Source organism: Tinamus guttatus, unplaced genomic scaffold (genome assembly GCF_059628265.1).
Source record: "Tinamus guttatus ecotype Peru unplaced genomic scaffold, ASM5962826v1 Tinamus_guttatus_pri_ptg000187l, whole genome shotgun sequence".
NCBI lineage: Eukaryota > Metazoa > Chordata > Aves > Tinamiformes > Tinamidae > Tinamus > Tinamus guttatus.
Window position 1 is genome coordinate 162,489 of NW_028288721.1, and position 24,903 is coordinate 187,391.

A 24,903-nucleotide genomic window follows, 5' to 3' on the forward strand; every position below is an offset into this window, starting at 1 on the left:
GCCCCTCTTGTGCCGTCCCCAGCAGGACTGGGCTCTGCTTGTGGCCTTTCAGGCTATGGGGACTCTGCAGTGTGGCGGCCATGGCCACCTGTGCCAGCTGAAGGCCCTCTCTTGGGGCCCCAAAAGTTGCCCTGTGCCCTCTTGTCTGGGCAGGCTCCAGCCCCCGCAGATGCAAGAGCAGCTCTGGAGATGTGCTTCATCATAACAATCCATCTGCTCCGGTCCTCCTTAAAGATCAAGCACAGAATTAGCTGCTTTAATACAATTCCCATCTCATAAAATATATGTAGGAGTCTTTTTTTTTTTTTTTTTCTTACCTGATGTGACCTTCTCATGCCTGGCGAATCTCCATCTGTTCATTCTTTCTGAGAAGCTGGTGGGGCAAAAGATGAGGGAGGCAGTCACCACGCTCAGATACATGTTTGCGTGATGAGAAACCTGAGAGCAGGGGTCTTCTTTGGGTGTTCCCAGTGACAGGAGGCACATGCTGTGTGGACTTGCTCTGCAGCCAGCAGCAAGTGTGAGCCCTTGTGTGTGTGTCCAGACAGCAGAGTGGGCTGGGCTGCGCGGGACGAGTGAGCAGCGCTGCTGTGTGCGTGTGACACGAGGGCTGCTCTCCCTCACCTGCCTCAGCTGCCCCTGGCCCCGCACGGCTGCTCGGGCACTTGTGGCTCCCGGCAGCAGCAGCTGCAGACAAGAGCGGCGTTGGCCAGAGCTTGGGTGCCGGATGGCCTAGGGGAACCTCCAAGGCCCTGGGAGTCACCAGCACTGTGCTGGTGGCCCCTGGTGCTGTGTGGCCCTGCTCCACACGTGGCCTTGCTGCTGCCTGGCCAGCCCCGGGGGCAGAGTGGGACGGAGCCCTGGGAAGCATCCGTGTTCCCGTGGCGATAAGTGCCCCTCTGGGATGTTCCAGCAGTGACAGAGGGACCAAAAGAGCACCCAGAGACACCAAGGTCATCTCATGCTTCCTTCCCAGCATGTGGAATGAGCACATAGCTTGTGTGCCAGCTATTCATGCATGGTGTGGGGGATCTGCTTATGCTTACACAGATTTTGCAAAGAGTGGCTGCCAGCGTAGGAAGGAAATCAGATTTTCAGCCAAGGTGGGGAGCCTTATTTAGGGCTTCTGTATGGGAATAGCAGCTGGCTTTCTCAGTGCTGAAGTCACTTCCCTGCTGCAGGCAGAAACGCCCTGTCCAGCTTCAACACTATCTGGATCTCTGGGAAGTGCTGACCCACCTCATGACCATGATTGCTGCACTGAGCATGGAAGCTGCTTCTTCTGCCTAAGAGGGAGGTGACTGCAAAAAACAGTTCTTTTTCTCTAATTTCAAATACCTTACATGACTGCTGTCAGGGGGACCATTCTCTTAAGTACCAACCAACAGTGCCATGTTCTAAGGCACCAGGGTTCAAAGGGAAGGCTAAGCACCGGCTGGGAAGGTGGACTCCTCCAGGCTCTTGTCATTGCAGTTACAGTCGGCAAAACTTGAGCTTGTGTTCACATAACTGAACACTTCTGAGAACGGGATCTTTTCTCTTCATACGTCCCCCTCCTTCTCCCTGCCAGAGATGCAACAATTGCAGAGGTGTGCAAGGGAGAAACTGCTTACTGCAGCACGGGTTAGAGACTTGGGGCTAGAGACCCCTATGTGACGGAGAGGTACCCAGAGAGAGCTGTACATCATCAGATGACGTGACACATGCAGGTTATTTCCATGTGTCATTTGGGTCTCTTGTGCTGTGTTGCCATATTGTGGGATGGGAGTGGGTCCTGAAGCCCTCCAGGGGACAGGTGTCTTGGAGGCTGCAAGTGAGCGTCGTGTCCTGCTTGCACTAAAGGAGCACCTGGCAGCGGAAGTTGGTGTTCCACCTCCCATAACCATCTCAGCCTGTGGCCAAGCTTTCCTTGGACTCCTGCATGTGTTTTGTGACTTCTTAAAACAAACAAAAAAACCAATAACTGAAGGGCAACCCAAAAAAGAGCTGTCACCCCAAGTCTTCTCATTGCTCCTCATACAGGGGAAGGCTTGTGCGGAGGGATTGGAAGCAACTGTCCAAGTCCTTTTGGAGATGTTTCAGAGGCTTTTCCTCCTGCTGGAGGCGTTCACAGTAAGACTTGCTTCAAGGTCTTTGACCGTTGCTGTGGTGAAGGGAGTAAGCCTTCTCCAGGGGCAGAGAGAGGAAATGGCTGTGCTCCTTGGGCAGCCAGTGCCATTTGCTGGCTCATGGCCTAAGGAAGTACCAGCAGCATCAGCCCTTCCCTGGCAGCGGTGCCTGAGCGTGGCTGACAACACAGGCCTCCTTCTCCATTCCCTGACCCAAGGCACAGGCAGAGGAGGTGGGGGGCAGCTCCCTACAAGAGCGGTGCCACCTCCCTGTCCGCTGCAGGCCGTGATGTGGGTGGGTGTCGTTGAGGGTGGTCAGGGCCCTGCAGCCCTCTGTGTGTGACAAGATGTGGGGTCACAGTGGGGCCCTCATGTGTCATAGCCACAAGGCCCCTGATATCACGGTGCCTCTGGCCCCGGTGCACACTTCACTGCGAGGCCTATGCGATTCCAGTCGCTGGCTGCTGCTCTCTGGGCTGCTTTTCCCTTCTCAGGAGCTGCTTTCCCAAGAGTTGGGAAAGGCAAAGGGAGGCAGTGGGCTAGCGGGATAAGGCCGTTTGGTGAAGTGTAGGTGAGAGACGGTTGGAGAGGAGGAAGTTCCCTTTCCGCCTTCTTCGTGCAGTCCTCACCTAGAGGGAGCGTGTGGAAATATGGAAGGCATGAAGCCTAACATGTTCCCAACTCTCTGCGACCTCACCACTAATGGTAAGGCTTTCAGCAGCAATTTCTTATGTGTATGTGAAGAGGAGTGAGTGTGAGAACTGCTACATAGAGTCTGGTGCGTGTGCAGGAGGTCTGTGTTGTCTGTCACTGGCTTGGGAGTTAAGACGACAGCCTGCAATCGGGGCTCTGTTGCCTTGAAGAAGGTCGTGGACACTCCGAGCTCCCTACTGGGAGAAGGATTGGAGCTGCCACATCCGGAGTGCTGAGTGTGCACGAATAGGAGTCAAATGTGGGCAAACCTGGCCCCTGCCGGGGCCAAACCTGGCCATTCCTGGAGCCTCTGAGGCTCCTGTGGGCGTAGCTGCATGTGATGCGGGACTGGAAGTCCATGGGTGAATTTTCTTTGGGATTGGCTCATGCTGGCTTGCCGTGCGCTTGGAGACATGAACCAAAGGGAAAGGTGTCTCCTGGCCAGAAGGCTGAATGTGTTGCGGCTCTGGGTGGACTCTAGGGAGGCTGCCAGAAAGTCTGACACAAGGCTGCTCAGCCCTTGTCTCATGTGCTTTTGATGTTTGGAAGGGCATGGCAGGGTGCGAGGCTACCTGATTCCCCTTGCGTCTCCTGTCTCCTCGCTTAGGAGAGGCCAGGACGATCGTGAGCTTGCTGACTTAGAGCACATACGTCTCTCGTTTGCTTTCCAGATATCATTGCTATCTGGGGTGGTGTGTCAGATTACATTTTCCGAGAACTGACTCTAGACAAGGTATCCACTTTCTTCCCTCAAATTTTGATGCTGCGGGTAGCTCTGACACAGCCCGGTGCCCTCAAATGCCATCATGCTTCCCCTCCCTTGAAGCAGGAAAGAGCTCCTGGCAGTTCCCTGCACTTGTCCAGTGTGGCGCAGAGCAGCTTCTCTGCCAGTTGAGAGCAAGAAAAAAGGCCTGCTCTACTAGAAGAAAGTGCTGCACGCATTCGGGGCCTTCTCCAGACCCCACTAACAGAGTGGAAGGACCAAGTCCAGACAGTCTTGGACCCTTGCCGGGCTCTGCCTGACTTGCTGAATGCCCCGTGGAGCTGACCTAGCATAGGGCAGTTGCTCTGCTTCTGCCTCTCCAGCTGTTGGCTGGAGCAGGGAGAGGCTAGAGAGGGCCAGGCTGCACATCTTCTTCCAAGCTCTCCCAAGCAAGGGAGCCTCCTTGCACCCCTGGAGTGGGCAGGACACCAAGCACCATGGCCACATTCTGACAAGCCATCAGCCAACTTGCCTGCCTAAACAAATCTGTTTTCTCCCTGCCCTTCTCTTCTGTCCTCAGGCTGTCCAAATGGAAATAGGGACATTCTGCCTTCTGAATGATGACATCTATATGAAGGACCATGCCCCTGTGACTGTTCGGCGGCCTTTCTTTTTACTTTCTGCATCTTTTGCACGGCCGTTAGGCCTCACACCTGTCTGCGAGGACATTTCTGGTAAGCAGTCAGATTCAAGCCTTTGCTTTGCCTTTCACCATGCATAGGGTTTTCACTCTCTGTGCAAACACCAGCATTAGACTGTCTGTCTTGGAACAGCTTTAGCAACTGGCAGTGAATTTAGAGGAAACTGGTGCTCTCTAAGGCCCTCCGCACTGTGTACAGGGAACTCTCCCTCTTCTCCCTTCCACCTTCTGCCTTTTTTTCTAGGTTTTCTGCAAACTGTTCCTCTCAACTCGGCTCTGATAACCTTGGACACCCGGTACCCTCGGCATATAGTGGGAGCCTGTATCCGGGAGACCCTGCGCTTCTTCTCTCGGGTCTTAGCCAACGGGAAGGATGCTGACTTTGTTTTCAAAAACATCGGCATTCTGGTTATCAGAGAAAAGAGAGCAAAAATGAGGTTTTACGAGAACTTCCTTCGCGCCATGGATAGGACTGGACACCTGCTGGAATATCTGCTCTCTGTAAGTTGGTCCTTCCCGCAGTGCTCCTTGCCTTTGAAACCCAGCCAAAGTTCCCTTCATCTGTTTGCCATTGGGCAGCCAGAACCCAATGAGGCAGGGGGGCTTGTCATGATCTGCAGTAATGTAAGCTCACTGCAGCTTTCCTCTGCAGCATTTTGTGGTCTTTGCAATGTAGAAGAGGTGTCTTGGGTCAGAGCAAAGATGCAAGTAGCTCTGTGTGCCACATTGCCTGCCTTTCACTTCCCCACACACACCTTTGGGAAGTGATGGCTTTGAGACCCTCTGTGTTAATGAAAAGCTGTCTCCATCTCCATTGCAGACTCCATGGACGAAGGATTCTGTGATACGAAGCACCGAAGCCACTGTATTTCAGATGCGTTCTATTGGTGTCTTCGTGTTTCCAAAGTGAGTATGTTGCCTTGTACAGCTGGTGGCTACCCAAGCCAGCAGCGTCTCGGCTCCTGAATGGTAGCAGAGCATGTAAGCTGTCAGTTCGTGCTTGTGACAGAGATAGGAAGCAATATTTCAGTTTCAGTGGGGCTAACGGAACAAGAAGAGCTTGTTCTCCGCAGAATTTAGCAACAACATGGGAGTGCTGGGCTAAAAGCACAAGAAAGCACACTCTGGTGTTAGCATATGCTTTCTTGCAGTAAGGAGCCCAAAGCGCCCCAGCTTGGGGACAACAATGTTTCTACCTCTCCCCGCAATTGAGTTCTTTATTGGGCAACTCAGCTTCCAAACAAGGCCCTGCAGACATTGTATATTTTGCTTTGGAACGCTGTGGACTTCCCAACAGAAGTGAAATACTCTGTGAGGTAACTCATGCTGTCCACTTGTTACAGGCTTGAGCTTGAGCTACCGCCAAGGAGAAGAGGCACAAAATTGGCCACTGTGTCGGTAAAGCCCAACGCTCTACGGGCAGCAGAAGCAGAGGCTGACAGTAAGAAAGCAGGTAACGTAAGAGCAGACCCACGAGCGAGCTTAGGACACGTCCATTTCGGCCTTCCTGCTATGGCATTTGAGACACCTTGTAAATGCGTGGATAAGGAGATTACACACCTGCGATACCAGTACCTAGTGTTGTAACAAATCTAAGAAATGCCTTACAAATCAAGCTCACAGGATGCCCAGCACTTCAAACCGTAGTTGGCAGGACTGAAGGACACTTTCCTGGAACTTGCTTCCCTCAGAGTCACAAACATTGCAGGCTGCCCCCTGCTTTGACTTAGGAAAGAGGCAGAGCCCATCAGCCTTCTGGGGGACAAATTCTACCTTGAGTGGTAGAGCTGTGGAAGGGTTGGAGCCCTTGTGCTGAGTATTTCTTTCATGAGAAGAGGAGGCTGGGATTGAATATGCTGCAAAAAAGTCTGTGTAGGTGAGAGTTGTAGAGATGGGCCAAAATTAGCTCCCCTCACGTGTAGGGGCCCCGAAAAGAGAAAATGTCAGCTCTTGGAAAGCTCCCTCCTATGCACTCACTGAAGGAAAGGTGCTAGAAACAGCAGGCAGGGCTAGTGCCGCAGGGAATAATTGCAGTGCATAATAGCACACTGACTGTGCTATACTGCGGACAAGAAGCAGAACCAGGGCAGGTGCGCTAGAAACAATGTGGAAAGGAGCCCAAGGACGTCTTCAGCCTCTTCGTAAGAATGCCAAGGAGGGAATGCAGATTTCTGCCTCAGTCTTGTAAGAGACTGCAGGAGACCAGAATGGTCTTTTTGTTCAGATTCCCCCACAGCTCTAGTTCTAAGGAGCTCTCCTCCCATCATCCATTTCAGGGCAGCTTTCTGGGACGTGCCTCTTCCCCGAGCTGAGCCATTATTCTTGGAGCAAAAAGGGGGTCACAGCGCCAGCAGAAGGAGCGGGCAAGAGCAATCTTCTTGCAAGGTGAGAGCATGGGAGGAGGCAATGGAGCAAATCCTGTGCTCTGCTACTTGTGGGAGGCAGATACGTTTCTCCGAGTGGCTGCCCCGTCCCACCACACGCTGGGCTTTCTTGCTGCACAACAAGCAGGGAGCAGTCTTTTGTGAGAATCGCCTCTCTGGATCATCTCTCTGTCTTCTTCTTCATTCCAGGGGCGCAGGCAAGCTCTTGCCAAGGCCTCCACCACCGAGAGCGGGCAGTTCATGTGGAACACTGAGCCCAAAGAAGAGTGGGCAAGAAGAGGCTGGTAATGACAACGTCAGCAAAAGTAATGTAAGACCCGGTAGGAACTTGTTCAGGGGTTTGTTCTTCTTGCTGGGAAATTCTAGTCAAGGCGCTAAGGTCATGCATGGACTAGCACAGGTGTTCAGCTCTCTCTTATCCCCGCTTTCAGGAAGCTCTCTTGGGAAGAGCCTGCTTCCCCAGCAGAGCCACTGTCGCGGGAGTCTAAGTGGGGTCACAGCACCAGCTGAAGGAGAGGGGAAGAGCAAGGCTCCTGTGAGGTGAGAACCTGAGAGAGGGCCCTTGGCCTAATACTGTGCGCTGATACTTGTGGCACGGGGATGTGTTTCCTGCACACATTGTCCTTTTGAATTAAGAAGGGTGGTTACCCCCTCCCACCATGCCCTGTGCTTTCTTGCTGCAGGACGAGCACCTACCCTGAAACAGCGGGCCTCTCCTCTTAGGCTGCTTTTTCTCTTCTGGCTTCCAGGTCCAAATGCAAGCTCTTCCCAAGACCTCCAGCAGCAGGAGCAGCAGTGGCCCATGCTCCTATTATTCCCAAGACCCAAAGGAAGGTGGAAGTAGAGACTGGTGAGGACAGTTCCAGCAAAGGGAATATAACACCTGACAAGATTTTTAGTCCTCTTAGCAGAGTATTCAAGCCAGGACAGAAATGGTAGAGTATGGCTGATGTTCTCTCTCCTATGCCCTTGCAGGGAATCTTTCTGGGAAAACCCTCTTTTCCCATCAGAGCCATTCTTCCCAGAGACTTAGCGGGCTCATGGTGACAGCAGAAGGGAGAGAGAAGAGCACATGTCCCAGGAGGTGAGAGCCTTGGAGAAGGCAAGAGCGCTGCTGCTGTGCTCTGATCCTTGTGGATGGGAGATGTGTGACTGGGGTGTAAAGCCCTTCTTGACTCGGAAATGCTGTTTCGTGCTGCCATCATGCCCTCTGCTTTCTTGCTGCATGGCAAACATCTAGCAGCATCTAGTGAAACTGTCATGATGTTTCCCTGGGACACAAGGTCTCCCTACGCTTTGGAAGGCTATTGCCCTCCTGTCACCATGACCTGGCTTTTCCTGGTGCCAGGCAGGCAAGTGCAGAGCAACAGGCGAGTGCTGCAGATCCTCTTTCCCAGAGACTGTCCTGTCTGATGCATCGTTATATGCTTCCTCTTTCCAGGCGCGAGCTTGAGAGGTCACCAGAAAGAGCAGGCTGTAAATACACCCTCGCCTATGCTTCACCTGCCCAAGGTAGTAAGCTGCCAGATGAAGGAAGCACTGCCACTAAGGTCCCGAGGGGACAGGAGCAAAGGGCCTTGGCAGAGGGGGAAGCATTGTATGGCTGTCTTCAGCTACCTAATGGGCCCTTTCTCCTGATCCATCTTTTCAGGGAGTCCAGTAAAGTGCGTCATTACCCTGAGGAGACTTTGTGCTCAAAAGCGGGCACAAGTTCATGTGCTGCCCACCATCCAGGAAGAAGCAAGGGAGGCGGCCAAAACAGTAGTGTTTTCTCCCAGGTGAGAGTCTTGGAAAAATGATTTTGAGGAGCCCTGTGTTTCCGTGCAGTGTTTCATGCTCAGGAAAACAGTGGCGCGGAAGCACCTCCTGTTGCAGAAGCAGGTGTGCTGTCTGGGAGCGCAAGGAGAAGAAACTCATCCCACACTCTCATGTCCTCCTCTCCTCATATGTTTTCAGATTGCCACGATGTCCCAGCGATTCCTGAGGGCAGACAAGCCCTGCAACCCAAGGCCAGGCAGCAGCGCCTCATTGTGAAGGACGTCCAACCACAGGACAGGTACATTGTTTGAATGGATGGGTAGGATGTTTGTGTCAGCCTGGAGACAGCTCTGTGCACACACTTGACTGGCTACTGAGAAGTGAGCACTTGCTTTGAGGCCACTGGAATAGGCAATAGCTTCTTCGGGCTCTAATTTTCAGGCTCTAATTTTCCAAGATGCCACTTGTTCCAAATTTTCACAGGGTAGTCTTCCTACAGATATTCTCAGGAACCTCTTCAGAGCATTTTCTTTGGGCAATATTTCTCCTAGTAATATTAATCGTGAACCTTTATGTGATAGAAAATATGCAGTTTCCTTGTAGATCAGTGATCGTTTAGATCTCTATTCAATGCTGAACAGGGCTCTGCACTGTGCCTGTGCCAAAACACTGTCAGCAAAAAGGCACAAAAAGAAGGCACAGAAGAGCACAAGCCACCCCTCTTTAAAGAAAAAGAAAAAAGGAAAAAAAAAGAGGCAAAATCTGAGACTCATATTCTGTGATATTGCCTTTCTGTGGCCCTGCAGGAAATGTGCACCCACTGCCTGAAGGAGGAGAAAAAGATCTTCTGGGCTTCAGTGGCCGAAGATATATAAAGGAAGGAAAGGGAGGAAAGAAAGAGATGGCAGGAGAGGCGCAGAGCAATATAAAATAGAAGTGATCTTCAAACAAACAGCATGTTCTCCTCTGTCCTTTTCCATTGAAGTGTTTCCTGCTTGCTCGAGAGATGGGTTAGAGAGCTTTCCAGCTGAAGGGCCTTGGTGCTGCTCACTGGAACACCCAGTCTGTGGCAACAAAAAATTGTGAGATCTCTGGGGAACCTGGGAGGACTGTTAGAGAACCTGGGCTAAGGGAGGAACTCCTGGCCTTAGGGGCCGTTAGCGTGCAGCGAGGCTAAAGAGAACATTCTCCCTTGGAATTATTTATTTATCAGTCTAAACCTTTCTAAATTATTGAGTAAAGTCAAAAGAGTAAAATGAAAGCAGCAGTAAAGACAGAGGAGCATCTCCATCAAAGCAACCTGTTTCCATTGCATTGGAAGAGGATGCAGATGTCCCTCAACTAGAAAAAAGTTCTTGATCTCTGTATCTGTTGGTGTGTATAGTGTGTGTGGTGTGCCTAGGCACTCTGAGAAGAAAGGTAGGTGAGATGTCTGAAAGAAAAAAAACAAAAGAGAAGCCAAAGAAGCGGTGAGGGCAAAGCTTGTGGCTGGCTACCACAGGAATGCTGTATTTTGGCCACAAAAGCCCTTCCTTGACAAGCCTCAATCTACTTGCTCTTCTTACTCCAAGTGAGTGTAAAACCCCCCTGAGCCTTTCCTCTGCCTTCAATGGGGTCGGGCACTACCAGCGTTTCTTCTGCATTGTGCTTGCCTCTTTCACCAGCAGTCCCTCTGATGTGGGGCAGCTTGGGTTTGCAAGAATTGGGAGGGACTTTTCTGTAGATTTCTGTAGTGTGTGTGGGGGGCACTTAGTTCCACTATGGATGTGAAAAGACTTTCTCTTGCAAGAAACACTGCTGTGGCAGTGATGCTGTGTGAAGAAAAATACTGGAGAGGCTGGTGCTGAAGTCCCATTGAGCTCTGTAAATGCAGGAAATAACACCAGTCCCTGGGGCTGAGGAGTGAGGAGGAAGAACAAACATGAGGGGAACATGACAACTATGGAACTGCTCCCATTCCTGTGAGATATTCTCCTTCCTTCCTCAGGGAGGTGGAGCACTGCTGAGGACATGGAACACTTCTAGGCTTTACTTTGTGTTGTGAGATAGGAAATTGCAAAGAAAGAGGGTAAGGGCAGTTGCTTGTCATGTAGCACTCCTGAACTGAAAGCCTCTGTAGCTTCTCTTGGCAGCCTGAGGAAGTTCTGTGGGCAGATCCATATGGTCCAGCAAGTACAGGAATATGTAGGAAGAAAGGTAGGTGTAGCCAGGGATGAAAACAGTGGCCTAATTACTTGATGGATAAAGGATTTTCTGAGGCCAACCAATATGGGAACATATAGGATGAGAGAGAAAGAGCTGTGAGGATATAAAGGTCACCTGGGAAGGTTGTTGAAATACCCTGGATCCTGGGTTTAGAGGGAGCCTCTGGCTCCCCTCAATCAAGTGCCTAATGCTCCTGGATTTCAGAGGCACCTGAGAGTCACCTACTTGATTGTGAGCATTTGGAGCCACTTTCTTGCCTAGCCAGAATGGATAGCATTTCATTGCCCTTTCCCATCTCCTGCTGGTCATGGACATGGTTAACAGTCGGGAGCCCCCAGAGGAATGACGAGGACCAAAAGAGCCCCAAGAGACATCAAGGTCACCTCATACTTCCTTCCCAGCATGTGGAATGAGCCAGCACCCAGAATGTGTGCCAGCTCTTCATGCATAGTGTGGGGAATCTGCTTAGGCTTACACAGATTTTGCAAAGAGTGGCTGCCAGTTTAGGAAGGAAATCAGATTTCCAGCCATGGTGAGGAGCCTGATTTGGGGCTTCTCTGTGGGAATAGCAGCTGGCTTCCCCAGTGCTGAGGTCACCTCCCTGCTGCGGGAAGAAACGCCCTGTCCAGCTCCAAAACCAGCTTCATTCATACAAAGGGTTGCTGCTCATGACCATGACTGCTGCACTGAGCGTGGAAGATGCTTTTTGTGCCTAAGAGGGAGGTGACAGCAATAAACAGTTCTTCTTCTCTAATTTCAAACACCTTACATGACTGCTGTCAGGGGGACCATTCTCTTAAGTACCAACCAACAGTTCCATCTTCTAAGGCACCAGGATTCAAGGGGCAGGCTAAGCATTGTCTGGAAAGGTGGAGTCTTTGATCTTTTTATTTGTTTTAGGCTGACAGGAAACGTCCTTGGTTCTAGGTGTAGATTCATCTGTTTAATGTCCTCCAAGCCGAAGGTGGTGGTTATCAGGTAAAACAGGGAATAAGGCAAGGGGTACTTCAAGGAGACACGAGTGTGTCCTTGAAGACTTTCTGCCTTCCACAGAAAGCTTGTTAACCTTTGCTTTGGAGGGATGGGAAGCTGCTATTTTTTTTTAGCAGTGCTTTACTAGTGTCTCTACAGGCATACAAAGGAATTTATGCATTTCTGTAAAGTACCTTATTCTGATATTGTACGTTCATGAATAACAGCTTAGGCTTCAGCTTCTGTTGCGTAGAAGTGCTGAATGTTTGGTGCAAACTCCATATGTTTGTGTGTGTTTCAGATTCTAAAAGTCTGCAAGTCTCAGAAGTCTTAGTCTTTGACATGATATTCCCTCTTTTTCATAAGGCACTCTGAGGAAAGTATATCTAGACTGTATGAACACTTACATTTCATCTTCCTCATAAAGTATTGCCCCCATCACTAGGGGAGCTTTCATGGCATTGAGTTCTGTCACTTGGAAAGTCCTTTTTCAGCATAATTATGTTTTGCTTGCTGCTGTAGCAGATGCCGACAGCCATGCTTCTTGTATTGGCCTGCCTAACAGCATGCTTCCCAATTAATTTGGCACATTCAGTCTAATGCTTTTTTCTGTACCGCAGCCCCGGCCTTGCAGTCTTGGACATGGAGTTTTGGGAGGCTCCTGCTGGGAGAATAGGTCCAACTTGCCTCCTCACCCACAGAGTGGAAGCCCCTGCATCCATCATTGATCTGATTGGAGCTGCTGCTTCCTGTTCTGATTCTCATCTGTTTGCCTCTGTCTCATCTGGTTGCCTCCAAGTTCAGCTCAGCTCTGGAAGGAACCAGGGTAAAAGTGGACTAGGAAATACCAGGCCCTCTGCTAGATGGGAAAGGGAAGATAGTGACAAAAGACTTGGGAAGAGATGAGATGCTTAGTGCCTTTTTTGCCTCTGTCTTCCCTGGCAAGACTGGCCTTCAGCAATCTCACCTTCAAATCTCCAGCCAGTCTTTCTTTGCTAGTATAAAGCCCAGCAGAACAGCAGTGCCTCCCCTCTGCCCACAAAATCTCTTGGCTCCAGCTAAACTTTGTGCCCCCGAGTACAACCCTTAGCTCTGCCTTTCTGCCAAGTAAAGGAGATAGTGTCCAAAGTGTTGCAGAAGACGAGGTAGACCACATGCTCTGCCCTCCCCTCCTCTACCCAGACATCATGGAGGGCTCTCAAGAGTGGGTAAGCATGGTTTCTCCTTGTAGATGCATGTCACTACCCTGAGCTCCTTCTTCCCAGGCTGGAGCTGGCATGCCCACGGAGCCGTTGGGTGCCCCGGGGCTTCTGTGGGGCTGCAGGTAAGGCTGCTGGACCTGCTGTTGCCAATGGCGGTGCCTTGCCTGGCAGGAGCTGGTCCTGCAGCCAGAGCATCTGCACAGGCAGTGCAGGGCAGAGTGCTCAGGGAGGCATCACTGCTGCCATGAGCAGGGCCAGGAGCCAGGGGGCCTTCCTGCTGCTCCATCCCAGTGTCCCCTGCCTGTGCGACTGTTGAGATCAAGGGGAGGGTGAGATTGGGGAAGAAGAATCACTCGACTCCTGCTACACAGCACACAAGTATTTATTGCACATTTACTGCACTGACCCCCCGTGAGAGGGACACCCGGCTCAGCGCGGGGCTGGTTAGCGGTGTCTCTGCCCCGCGCTGAGCTCTCCGGTGCCCTGCAGCTGCTCCTCCTGGCCTGGCAGCCCCATCAACTTCAACAGGACCAAGGCCAGGAGCCGGGGAGGCCCCCATGAGCTCTGGGCCTCCCCCAGGTCTCTGTGTCCTGAGCTCAACTCTGAGCTCGGCTGTTCGGCCACTTCTCAGGCCATCTTCTGGCTGCTCGTCTCGCCCGCGCTTCCTGAGGTGGCCGAGGATCGTTGTTGTGGGAGCCCGTGTGCAGGGAGGGGTCACTGTTGGCAGGGCCAGGAGCAGGGGGGCTTCCTGTGGCTCTGTGCTGGTGGTCCCTGCCTGGCTGTCTGGCGAAGGTGAGAAGTTTTGTGGGCAGAGGGACAGGCACTGGTGTCCTGTGCCTCTCCTTGATGACGAGGGCCTCGTGTTCTCCATCGCGGTGCACAGATGTTTTTTGCACCGCCCAAGGGGACAGGGCACCAGGAGGCCCAGGGAGAGGCACTGATGGGCTGTGCCCTTCCCAGATGACAAGGGCCTCCGGTACCCAGTTGTGGTGCACAGATGTTTTGTGCACCACCCAAGAAGACAGGGCACCAGGAGGCCCAGGGAGAGTCACTGATGGGCTGCGCCTCTCCCAGATGACAAGGGCCTCGGGTACCCTGTTGTGGTGCACAGATGTTTTGTGCACCGCCCCAAGGGGACAGGGCACCAGGAGGCCCAGGGAGAGGCACTGATGGGCTGCGCCTCTCCCAGATGACAAGGGCCTCAGGTACCCTGTTGCGGAGCACAGATGTTCACCCCTAGGGACAGGGGCGCCGGGCCGGTGGGCGCTGCTCAGCACAGCCTCTGTACAGGGGCTGTGCTTCACAGCGTCCCACTGGTGTCATGGGCGGCCCGGCGGTCCCTGCGCCCTCTCCTCCTCCTCAGGGCGGCGACGCGGCGGCGGAGCCCCCTGCCCAGCGCCCGCCAGCCCCCGCAGGAGCAGCCGGGGCAGAGCAGGGAGCGAAGCGCCGCTCGCCAGCCGGAGCCGGCTGCAGGAGGGGAGGGAGCCTCCGTGTCCCCAGAGTCCACCGTTTCCCAGCGCTGCGGCGCTGGGACAGTGGAGGGCTCCTCGCTCCCGGAGCTGCTGGAAGGCTCGGGCTGGGGTGGAGACCCAGATGGGCTGGTCTCCACCACCAGGATGGGTGCCCAGAGGCGCAGCAGGGTGGATTTGCGCGCCGCAGTTGAGGGCCGATCCAGGTGGGGCTCCCTGGGGATGAAGCCAAGGAGTTCCTTGCCCGGCCCCAGGAACACCACCTGCCTGGCCCCCAACTGCACACGGCGGCGAGGTGGGGAAGGGCCATGAGGCTCCCCGGTCACCCCGCCGTCCGTGCCTGGGCACCTGGGAGGGAGAAGGCAGCTCAGGAGGGCGCCCGGGGCTGCCCAGTGTCCCTAGCAGGAGGCCCTGGCGCTGGCGGGTCTGAGGGAACCTGGTCCAACTCTTGGCCTCCTGGCCTACCCTGCTCCTGCTCGTGGGACCAAGCCAGCGCCTCAGGGCAGCCCTTTACCCTTCCAGCTTACCCTTACCCACTTACCCTTCCAGCCCCCTCCCAGCAGGCTTCTCCGGGAGCTCAAAGGGGAACACGGAGACTGTGGGAGAGAAGGCAAGAGGCTGTCAGCGCCGTGGGGAGGCCCCTGCACAACCCCAGCCAGCAGAGGGGTGGGTGCCGGCAGCCAGGGTGCTGGCCAGGAGCCACTACCGTGGCTACGCTCAGGACAGGGCCGCTCACCTCCAGGGATGAACATCAAGGCCATCCAAAAAGACGCCAGGACGTGGTAGGCCAAGGGGATGCCCAGGATCGTAAGGAGCACGAGGCTCAGGGCCACAAGCTGGCACGCGGCTCGCACGCGAGAGTCCATGTCACCGAGGTGACAGGGCCTCGCGTGCGGCCGGCGCCAAGCTCTTCTCCCAAGTCCTGTTTGCAGAGGAAAACACGGCCCAGCTCATGTTAGTGGCCCCAGCAGCGACCCGCAAGCCCAGCCCCAGGTTGGGCAGCGGCACCACAGCCCTGCCCAGCAGCTGCCTTCCCACCCACTGCACCCGCTCCTGGCCCCAGCCCCTCTGCTCTGGACTCACCCTCGCGCCTGGCGTCCGCAGCAGAATAAAATCCAATAATAAAATCAGCCCAAGGCTGACGAGAGGCTATCTGGAAAGAGAAGGGCACCCTGTACTCACTCCATGTGCCCTCCCTGGCACCAGGCAGCAGTTGGGGGCCCTTGGGAGGTCACTGAGCAAAGGGAGAGCCATGAGGGGAGGGAGGCTGGAGAGGGGACCCTGGAGTGGCTCTTACCCCGCAGCCTCACTCCTTGACCACAAGGTCAAGTCTTTGCCCGTTCGCGAACGGGCAAAGTGAGCCAAGGCCACCCCAGCACCACCTTTATAACGGGCCTGGTATTGTGATGCAATAGCGGTGTCACAGCAACAGCCCTGGGCCACACGGCAGGGGTTCTGATGCGATGCCGACGTCATGGCAACATCCCTGATTCTGGTGACACACGAGGGCTTGGAATGTTGTGTGATACAGACGTCCCGGCAACATCCCTGGGCCTAGTGATGCCCCTGTGCTGTGCTGACACTGTCATCACCCAAACACCAACACTGCCCAGCACTGCAAGGAGAAGCCCAAGGCAGCTCTGGCAGCAGATCCCCAGCGGCACCTAAGATCCATCATGGCCAGGCCCATGTGCAGGTTGCAGCCTTTGCCTGGCGATGATGGACTCTGGTGTCTTGGTCTTGCAAGGAAAGGCAGCACGGATGTGTCTCCAAGTGCTTTGCTTCCCAAAAAGACCTTGTTCCCATCAGTGTTGTCTCTTCTTGCAGACTCCATCTAAGGAATGACTTTCAGGCAGGAAAATGATACACTCAATATCCACCTCCCAGTCCTCCCTGGCCCAGTAGCTACTGTGAGTGCGCATGATCACAGATTCACTGAATTAAGTGGAGAGCAGAGGAAGCGTGTGTGTGTTGCAGAGGATTACCCTGGGGTAAAGGAGGTGTGAAAAGTCAAAACGCAAGCACTTTCTGTACTTTCATTGCATATTATTTCCTCTTCTACAACTCAATATATGTGCCTTGAATATTGCCTTAGAGTACAATAAGAGCGGTTATGTAGACCGTTACTTTTGCAGCATAAAATAATCTTTTAAAAACTGCAATCCAGTAAACAAAGCCCTAGGAGATAAACATCCTTTACAACTGTCAAACTCTGAGCAAATGCTCATTTTTTTCATTGCTGCAAAGCATGCCTTATTCTGAGAAAGGAGAGAGAATAGCCAGTATCATGCCTAATATTTGAATGATCTGTTTGCAAGAACAGATATTGATGTTACCTTAAAGAAAAATGGTTGAGGGCTAAAAGGTAATAAACAAAAGTGCTGAAATACCAAGCACTAAGTCTAACCCTACAGCTCAAGGGCTGTAAATTAATGGCATACTTTTTCAACATAGCAATGAACTACAAAAATTGTGCAGTCTCATTCCTTGCAAGGCCAACACATCTCTGAAACCTAAGTGACCTTTTGCCAAGTAAGACTGATCTTGCAAACACGTGAGTGTTTCAAATCCTGCTTCTGGAAGGGTCCGTGTGAAACCTTTTGTAATGACGTTTCAGTTTTGGTGGTAACGCTGGCTGTCATTTTTACTAGCCCAAAGCAAAACCAAACATAGTTAACTAAGTCTCTTGTAGTGGATTCTATTAGCTACATAAGACATGCAGCACTTAATGTACAGAACATTTGCTGATTGTGGATGTAGTTCAAGAATGTGAGGTCAGCTCATCTTTTTTGGTTAAAAGCTCTGAGCAGGACAGTTCCATCTCTGCATAAAGAGACTATCATTACGTCACAGATAGTTCACCTCTGTTCCCATTTTTCAGGCTTATGCATGCAGTAAAAAGTTTACACAATGCATGCTGGAAATTGGTGGAAGAATTCCTACTGATTTCCATTAGATTGTGCCATAATATGGGGCCTTGTGTTTTATTGCGTTGCCTTAGCACTTGGTCATTAGTACTGAAGTGTCCCCTAATAAAAACTAAGGAGCCTTGGCAATTTTTTTTCCTCGTATGACTCATAAACAGCTGCATATAAAAATGAGAATATCAGACAAAGGTAAGTTCTTACATCATTTATACCTCCTTAATTATCTTTGCCAGAAGATCATTAAAACCAAAGTTATCATTGCTTTTAATTAAGCAAACGTCCTTAGAATGGCAAGACGTGCTGCCTTGTGTTTATCCCTGCTGAAAATGTTTATTTCTGTTGAGAAATTTTAATATGAAATATCAGGAGGAAGGAAGGAGAGTAGAGGCTTCAAATATCCTGGCTCCTGGTCCTGTATATTATGTTTTCCAAACTGTGCCTTCAAGGTGAGCAGTCAAGATAAGCCACTGATCTGCAGCCCGTCTAATTTGTTTTTCCATCATTTCCTTAACTTGGCTTACATGCAATAATCATTATAGTGCAAGTAACACTGCTGGGAAAATCATTTCTTCCTCACTGAATAGAAAATAACTTATACTACACTTGAATCATAATTGGCCTTGTGTTTATTTCAGGGACTTGCAGTCAACCTATCACTTCTCTAGCTGAGGGAGTTCTGTCTTCTGGCAAAGATCCTGCTTGTTACAAAATATTATGAAATCTTCTGATTAAATGTAATTAAAAACACTTAGGAATCTGAACTGATTTTTTAATGTCAGATGTTCAATATTATGTTCCTGAAGATTTAAGAAGTTTCTGAATATTTATTGGGAAGGTAGAAGCCTATTCTAGACAGGCTTTGAACTGTGCTCCTTGCTAGAGTAACTGAACGACTTTCCGCAATAGATTTGTCACATCTTCTATTATTATAAGGTTATTATTCCCTTCCACTGTTTATCTATAATTCAGCTACAACAATGGAAACAACTCTTATGTGCTATATATGAGCACAAAGCTCATATATAGGATGATGTCAGCTATTCAGCCAGAGGATGAACAGTAGTTGACAGAGGTTATCAGTCCCCTGCATTGCACTCATACCCCTGGGATGTCATGCAGCGTGCCAGAAACATCTTCAACTACACTCTCTTTGATTAAATATATTCAGGGCTGGTGGATTCACTTAGCTTAATTTTAATGAGAAAGTGATATCTAAGGAAAAAAAAGGGGGGGGGGGTTAAATTTGTTTTTGTTTTGTTTTATTCATTTCAGTGATTTAGTTTCCTATGGAGTGCTTATGCTCCTGAGCTAATGCTCAGGGTGTTTGAGATAAAACCCCATTGTGAGGGGAGCTCATGGGTTTCTTTTTCTGTGATGAGCCGTATAAACCCCCTGCATGCAGCAGACTCAGGAAGGACATGGGTTGGTGACCTTGAGTCCAAGAGAGGCTTGAAAAGCTGTTTATCACTGGAATATGGTTTTCCTCAGTTTCGGTTTTGGGGGAGGAGAGCACTATTAAGCACTTTTTGAAGTAAAGTCCTCGCTTTGTTACCCAGAGGCAGCTGGGGATATTCCTTTTCTTATTCCTCCCTTTTAGGGTGTCTCTGTGCTGTAACTTTTCACTTTGCTATGAAGCTCCAGCTGAGGTCTTGCCGGGAGCAGCCGTGCGCCTCAGTGCCTGGGGGAAGGCGTTTGCAGAGCTGGGCTCCTGCTGCTGAAACCTGCCAGCCCTGCTCCAGCAGAACTGCATGTAAATTAGTAAGTGGAATTAAAACAGCTGTGAAAAGCTACAATAGCTTTAAACTATACACCAGGGGTCCTCAAACTATGGCCCACGGGCCGGATATGGGCCAGATATGGGCCAGATAGTCAAGAGCAACTGTCTAGAGGTCACCTTGACCCTTCGCTACATCTCAATAATCTCAGGCCGTACCACAACCGCCCAGCGCTTCCATCTGTGCTTGCTACAATCTCCAGACTTTCCAACAGCACAAAAGGTGCCAGCACAACAGCACATGCCATACATCCTGAGGTTGCACGCAGTGATAGCAAAAAGATTCACACTGATCAAACCATCTTGCCCTGGACGGCCAGTCACTTACCCATTGGCAAGCATATCCAGTGCAGATACATGGAGCTTCTCCTGCTCAGTCGCTGCCTGTGATTTTGCCTGCCTCATCATCTTTCTCACTGCACTGTCCAGCTCTTTGTGGAGCCGCGCTCAACTTGCAGTGCCAAGCAGCTCCAAACCATGAGCCATGGCATGTAGGTTAAAGCAGTCCCAGGCTTTAAGGCATCATCCAGTAGAATCACACTGAAGAAGTAGAGGTTACACTCATTAAAACTTGGATCTGCTGCTTTTAACTTGGAGAGACATCCCTCCATAAATCCTAGAGTCTCCTTATTGGTCCAGGTTGCATACTGTAACAGAGAAAGACAATTGCTAGAAAGCAGATGATGCTGAACTTCTTGTCATTCGCACAAGCAAGTCAAGCTCAAAAGTAAGCAAGCCAAAAGAGGAAAAGAGAAACTTTATTTTCAGGTAAGAGTTAGCTTAGTAGGATGATGGAGATCCTGGCTTCTTTAAGGCAAGCCAGCAAGTGGAAGAACTTACATTCTAGGGGGTAATGCAGTTTATGTCTGGTGGTAGATTTTCCAGTGTTGAGTAGAAAGAGCTGACTGGCTGGAGGTTTGCCCTGCAGCTGGAGTATTTAGCATAGCTCTCTGAAAGAGAGATTTTTTTATTATTATTATTATTATTATTATTGCTCTCTACTAATGGCTGGCATTAGTAGCCATGTGGCAGATGGCTTCTGAGGTTTCCCCTTCTCTTCTCAGACAGCCACTTTAACTCACAAGCCTTGCATGAAGGTCACATCTGGGAGTCCATAAGCTTCTGGTTACATCTGGATGAAATTGCTGAAAAGACTCCCATATTGCTGGGAAGAACAAGGGACATCTGTGCACGCACGCATGTACAGGCCTTGCTGAAGCCTTCTTTCCTGAAGATTCTCATGTAAAAATAGCTTGTTTCTAATCTTTTGGTTGATGAGAAATTTAAAGAATGTATGCAGCTGTTCATACACAAGGCCCTTCATTTCACGAGCTGTCACTTTTTTCTCATTGTTTACCTTTAGGTGTGCGTCCACCGTGGTTAAAAAAAGGAGCAAGAAAAAGCTGGGAGGAAAATGTGAAGAGCCATCTAAAACCCTTACGGAGTAACAATCATACAGGAGAATCAATTAAATAGAGTTAGCAGTGCTGGAAGAGCAGACACACTTTAGAAGGTAGAAGATTTCCCCAGGTTATGAACCTTGCAAGCCCAGAACCATCCTGAATGCAATACAATGCAATGTTGGGCTAGTCACCTCTTCGCAAGCAGTGACACAGCAAAAGAAAAGCGTGCTTTGCTTCTGATGAAATCAAGACCACAGGTAGCACACAGGCCCCATAATCTGACACATAAATCCACCAAGCGCCTGCATTTAAGACAGCTACTAACTGCTTCTCAGACCTGTGCACAGACCTTATGTAAAGGAAGAACATGCACATCCCATCAAGATAAAATGCAATATCACATCAGGCCAATGCACCTTCTTAACAAGTTACAAAACACTGATTGAGATGTCACACGCTCTACTGTTCTCAAACTGCTCCAGTATTAAAAGCAGACATTTGACCATATGGGTGCTAGATGGACTCTTTACCCAACACTGCAATTAGCTGTGGCAAAGGAATTCCAGGAAGTCTTTAAGAGTGCTCTCAGCAGTATCTCAGGAAACAGGAAAAATCCAAAGACTATTCCCTAATGTTTCACTTACTCATAGGACTAACTAGACCTCAAAGACCTAGACCTAGACTAAGCAATTTAGGCAAGACTAGACCTCTTGCCTAAATTGGTTAGTAAGTTTTAAGGATTTCTTAACACTCACCTTGCCTCTGGCAAAGAGGGTATGAGCGGATCTATGCTAATCTATACTGAGAGAGGACTAAAAAAGGTGAGTGCTCTAAAAATGCTGATAAAGCCTTTGCTCCTCAAAGCATTAGGCATAAAAGACAAGAGGATCATTTATTGTGCTTTGACCTGGCACAGTGAAAATAGGAGTTCTTAACACTGCATTTACATTTGTATGTGTGAAACTGATACACATTTTACTTTTGCAGCTCCTATAGGGCAAATACAGAGACTCCAGGAAAAGGAAAAAAAGCAGAAAAGGAGACCACATGGCAACACACCCTTACCCATCCTTAGTGAAGGAGTCATCTCTCCAACAGGGATCCACCAGGACAGGAGAACCAAGTGCAAAACCTCCTTGCTTGTCCTGTTGCTGTTTCCCTGGGAAAAACATAGAGCAAAACCCTTTGGTCAGTAAGTGGCGCACCAGCACAATGTCTTTTTAAAGATATCTTTTATCTTTTGATTAAAAATAAAATTCAACAAAGGACACGTATAGTCACAAGCCTTTCTGCAGGGCTTACTTTCTGTCCTGGCCTTAAACGGCATAACTGATGCTTTTCCTTCTGGCCCATTCCAGACAGGGAGTCACAGTATGCACACAGCAGATCCCACAGGGAGTCTATTCCCCAGGTTTTTGTGGTGCACGGAGGATAGTTTGGTTTCTTTGGGTAGCGAGGGAAGCATTTCTGGTCAGAGGTGGTAGGAGTTGATCGAAGGGGATGCTGCCAGTTTCAAAGCTCAGAGCTGGACTAGAATTAGTACTAGCAATCCCATCATCTTTCCAAAAAAAAGAGACAACAGGATTCTTCTCTTGCAGATCCAAACTGCCCTGTCCACTGGGATCAAGCTGCACTACCTGACTTGGGATATAAGGCAGCTTTTTCCCTTCCTTTGCCATTCCAATGAAAAGGCATGCTAGGAAGGGGGTCACTGTTTCAGTGAAGACATCACTGTTCTGGTTTTCTCCTGAATTTTGGTCTTGTATCCACCTCAGTGGTACCTTCCCATCATGGGAGCTGATACCTCTTTTACATAGACAATGACTAGAGAATAAGACTATGAGGGGTAATCTTGCCTCTGCCAAAGAGGGTATGAGCAGATCTATGCTCATCTATACTGAGAGAGGACTAAAAAAGGTGAGTGCTCTGAAAATGCTCATAAAGCCTTTGTTTCTCAAAGCATTAGGCATAGAATACAAGAGGATCATTTATTGTGCTTTGACCTGGCACAGTGAAAATAGGAGTTCTTAATACTGCATTTACATTTGTATATGTGTGAAACTACCTCAAGGGAGACAGTGAGGAGGATGGTGGTGGCCTCTTTTCAGTAGTGGCCACTGACAGAACTAGAGGAAATGGCCAGAAACTAAAGCATCAAACATTCCACAGGAACTTAAGGAAAATTTTCTTAACAGTGAGGGTGACATAGCCCTGGAACAGGCTGCCTGGAGGGGCTGTGGAGTCTCCTTCTCTGGAGATCTCCAAAGGCCGCCTGGACGCAGTCCTGTGCCATGTGCTGTAGTGACCCTTGTGTGTGCAGGGGGTTGGACTAGGTGATCCCTAGAGGTCCCTTCCAACCTTAAGGATTCTATGATTCTATGATCTCCTTGCAAACCAACGATCACTTACTTTCTTTTACTGCATGTGCATCTTTCCGAGAACGAGCAGCTTAGAATAAGAAGCTGTAACCTGTGTACATTGAGTCATAATCTAGCAGAGATGACTTATATCCTAATGCTTGCTTCAAATGGGAGATGTGTTTTCTTAACATTCAACTTCCTTAAGTATGCCCTGCTGTAATGGCAATGTATGACTATTGCTTTTTTTCTCCTCTCAACCCTGGGCTTTTCACTCCTACTGCTTTTTTATCTTGGTTCCTATTTTTTATGGAGGAGAAAGCAGAAGCCAAGTATTTCTCAGTGAACAAATAACACGGAACTGCAGAGAAAGATTGGATGCCCCTTGTGGGATAGCTGATGGATAGCCATGTTCCAGACAAACAGAAATCATGATCTAAGAAAATGTTTTCATTTCAGAAACTTACATGCATCGTGAGAGTCCGGCGGGATGTTCTTTGGCAGAACAGCAGCAACGGATGAACATGGAGAAAGCCGTGGGAATTCCTGAAGAGCCAGATGCCCCAGTTGTGAGGGATTACAGCAAGCTTGTGGTATGTCTGTTTTCAGTGTTCTTTAGAACAAAGTGGGGAACTCTCTCCCCTCGCTGCTGTGAGGGAAGCAGAGGTTGATGGGCAGTTGTGGGCAGTATTTCCACTTGCCCGGTTGCTGTCTGTGAGTTCAACAGCCTCACTCCACGCACAGCTCCTGAACAGTGTTGACAGTCAGTTGTGCTGTGATGTGATTGTTTAGCTCCTGAAGACTTAACGAGCTTTTCCAGAAGGTCTCCTGCTATTTTAACCTTGTGTTGTCTCCATTTTGTTTTCAGCATCTGCTGGATGGTGTCACTAAGCTAACAAGGAACTTCAACATCTTTTACCTGGAAAAAATATATGCTCTCTTCAGCCAGTGCATTTACCAGCACTGGAACAATTATGACAAACTAAACTATGGTCAATTTTATATATATTTTCTAATGGTTATATATAGTATTCTATCACTGTTACACAGTCCGCATGCACTCTGGATATCATGCTTATTTCATATTAATTGCTTTAGTGCTTAGTTGTCATAAGACTTAGTCATTATCATATGGAAGACATGTATGCATATTGTAAAACCATTGTCAAATTTGGCATCATTATTTGCAGTTATTTGCATCATTAGCATCATTATTTGCATCATTATTTGCATCATTATTTGCAATTATTTGGCATCATTATTTGCATTATTTGCATTATTTGCATTATTTGCATTATAATATGGTTTATATTTATAAACCATAAGAAGAGTTGGAGATTTTTCTTTAGTCCCCCAATCATCTCTTCTGAACTTCGAAGTTCAAGTGTCTCCAATTTGATATAAAGGGAGGTTTCTGCCTGGGCAGGTTTTACAGGAATTATTCAGGTTCTCTGTCCTTTCCCTGTAAAAGAGGATTCAGGAGTTGTCAGCAGTCAGCAAATGTCTTCAGGAGGCACCCACCGCCCAAGCCAGGCAATCCCAGTGTTGATTTGGTTTAGGTATGTTGGAAATCGAGTCCTCAGATCCAAAGAGCCATGAGGCCAGTCGTCTCTGAGCGCTTGTGTGTGAGAATAGATACAATTCTTGGTGCCTCTGCAGTTCACCTTGAAAAGAGGGAGCCTCTTTGCTTAGGCACTGGTATCTCAGTATCTTCTTTCACATCAGATTAAGACTTAGAATGGACGCTCTGTTCTCACTGTGCAGGAATGAGGATATTCTGGATTCAGGGAGGTCATGCCTGAAAAACGTTCCCTTCTCATCTCCTGTAATGCCACAAACTAGCTTGAGAAAGGAAAATATTTATGTTATCCAGGACTTGTGGGCTTCTGCAACTTAATATTGGAATGCTCAAATTAAACGTGCCTGGATTTCTTTGCTTTCTCCCTTTTCCTTTAGCTTTAAGTACAATTCTCTCTTCTTCTGAGTGCTCTGGGCAAGTAGCAAAGGTAAATTAATTACTGAGCATTCACAAAGTAACTTTCTCAGCTTTTAGCTGTGGTTTCTCAGGGAGGATCTCTTTCTAACTGTTGAAACAACTGTTGCTCCAGGCTCTGTATCCTCTACGCTTCTGGACAGATAGGGATGTCTCTGAAACTGCAGAGAATATAGAAGCATTGTGATGCTTTTAGCACATGTTCTTGCTAAATATCACCAACATTTGGATGTATTTACAGATTCTTTAACTTTG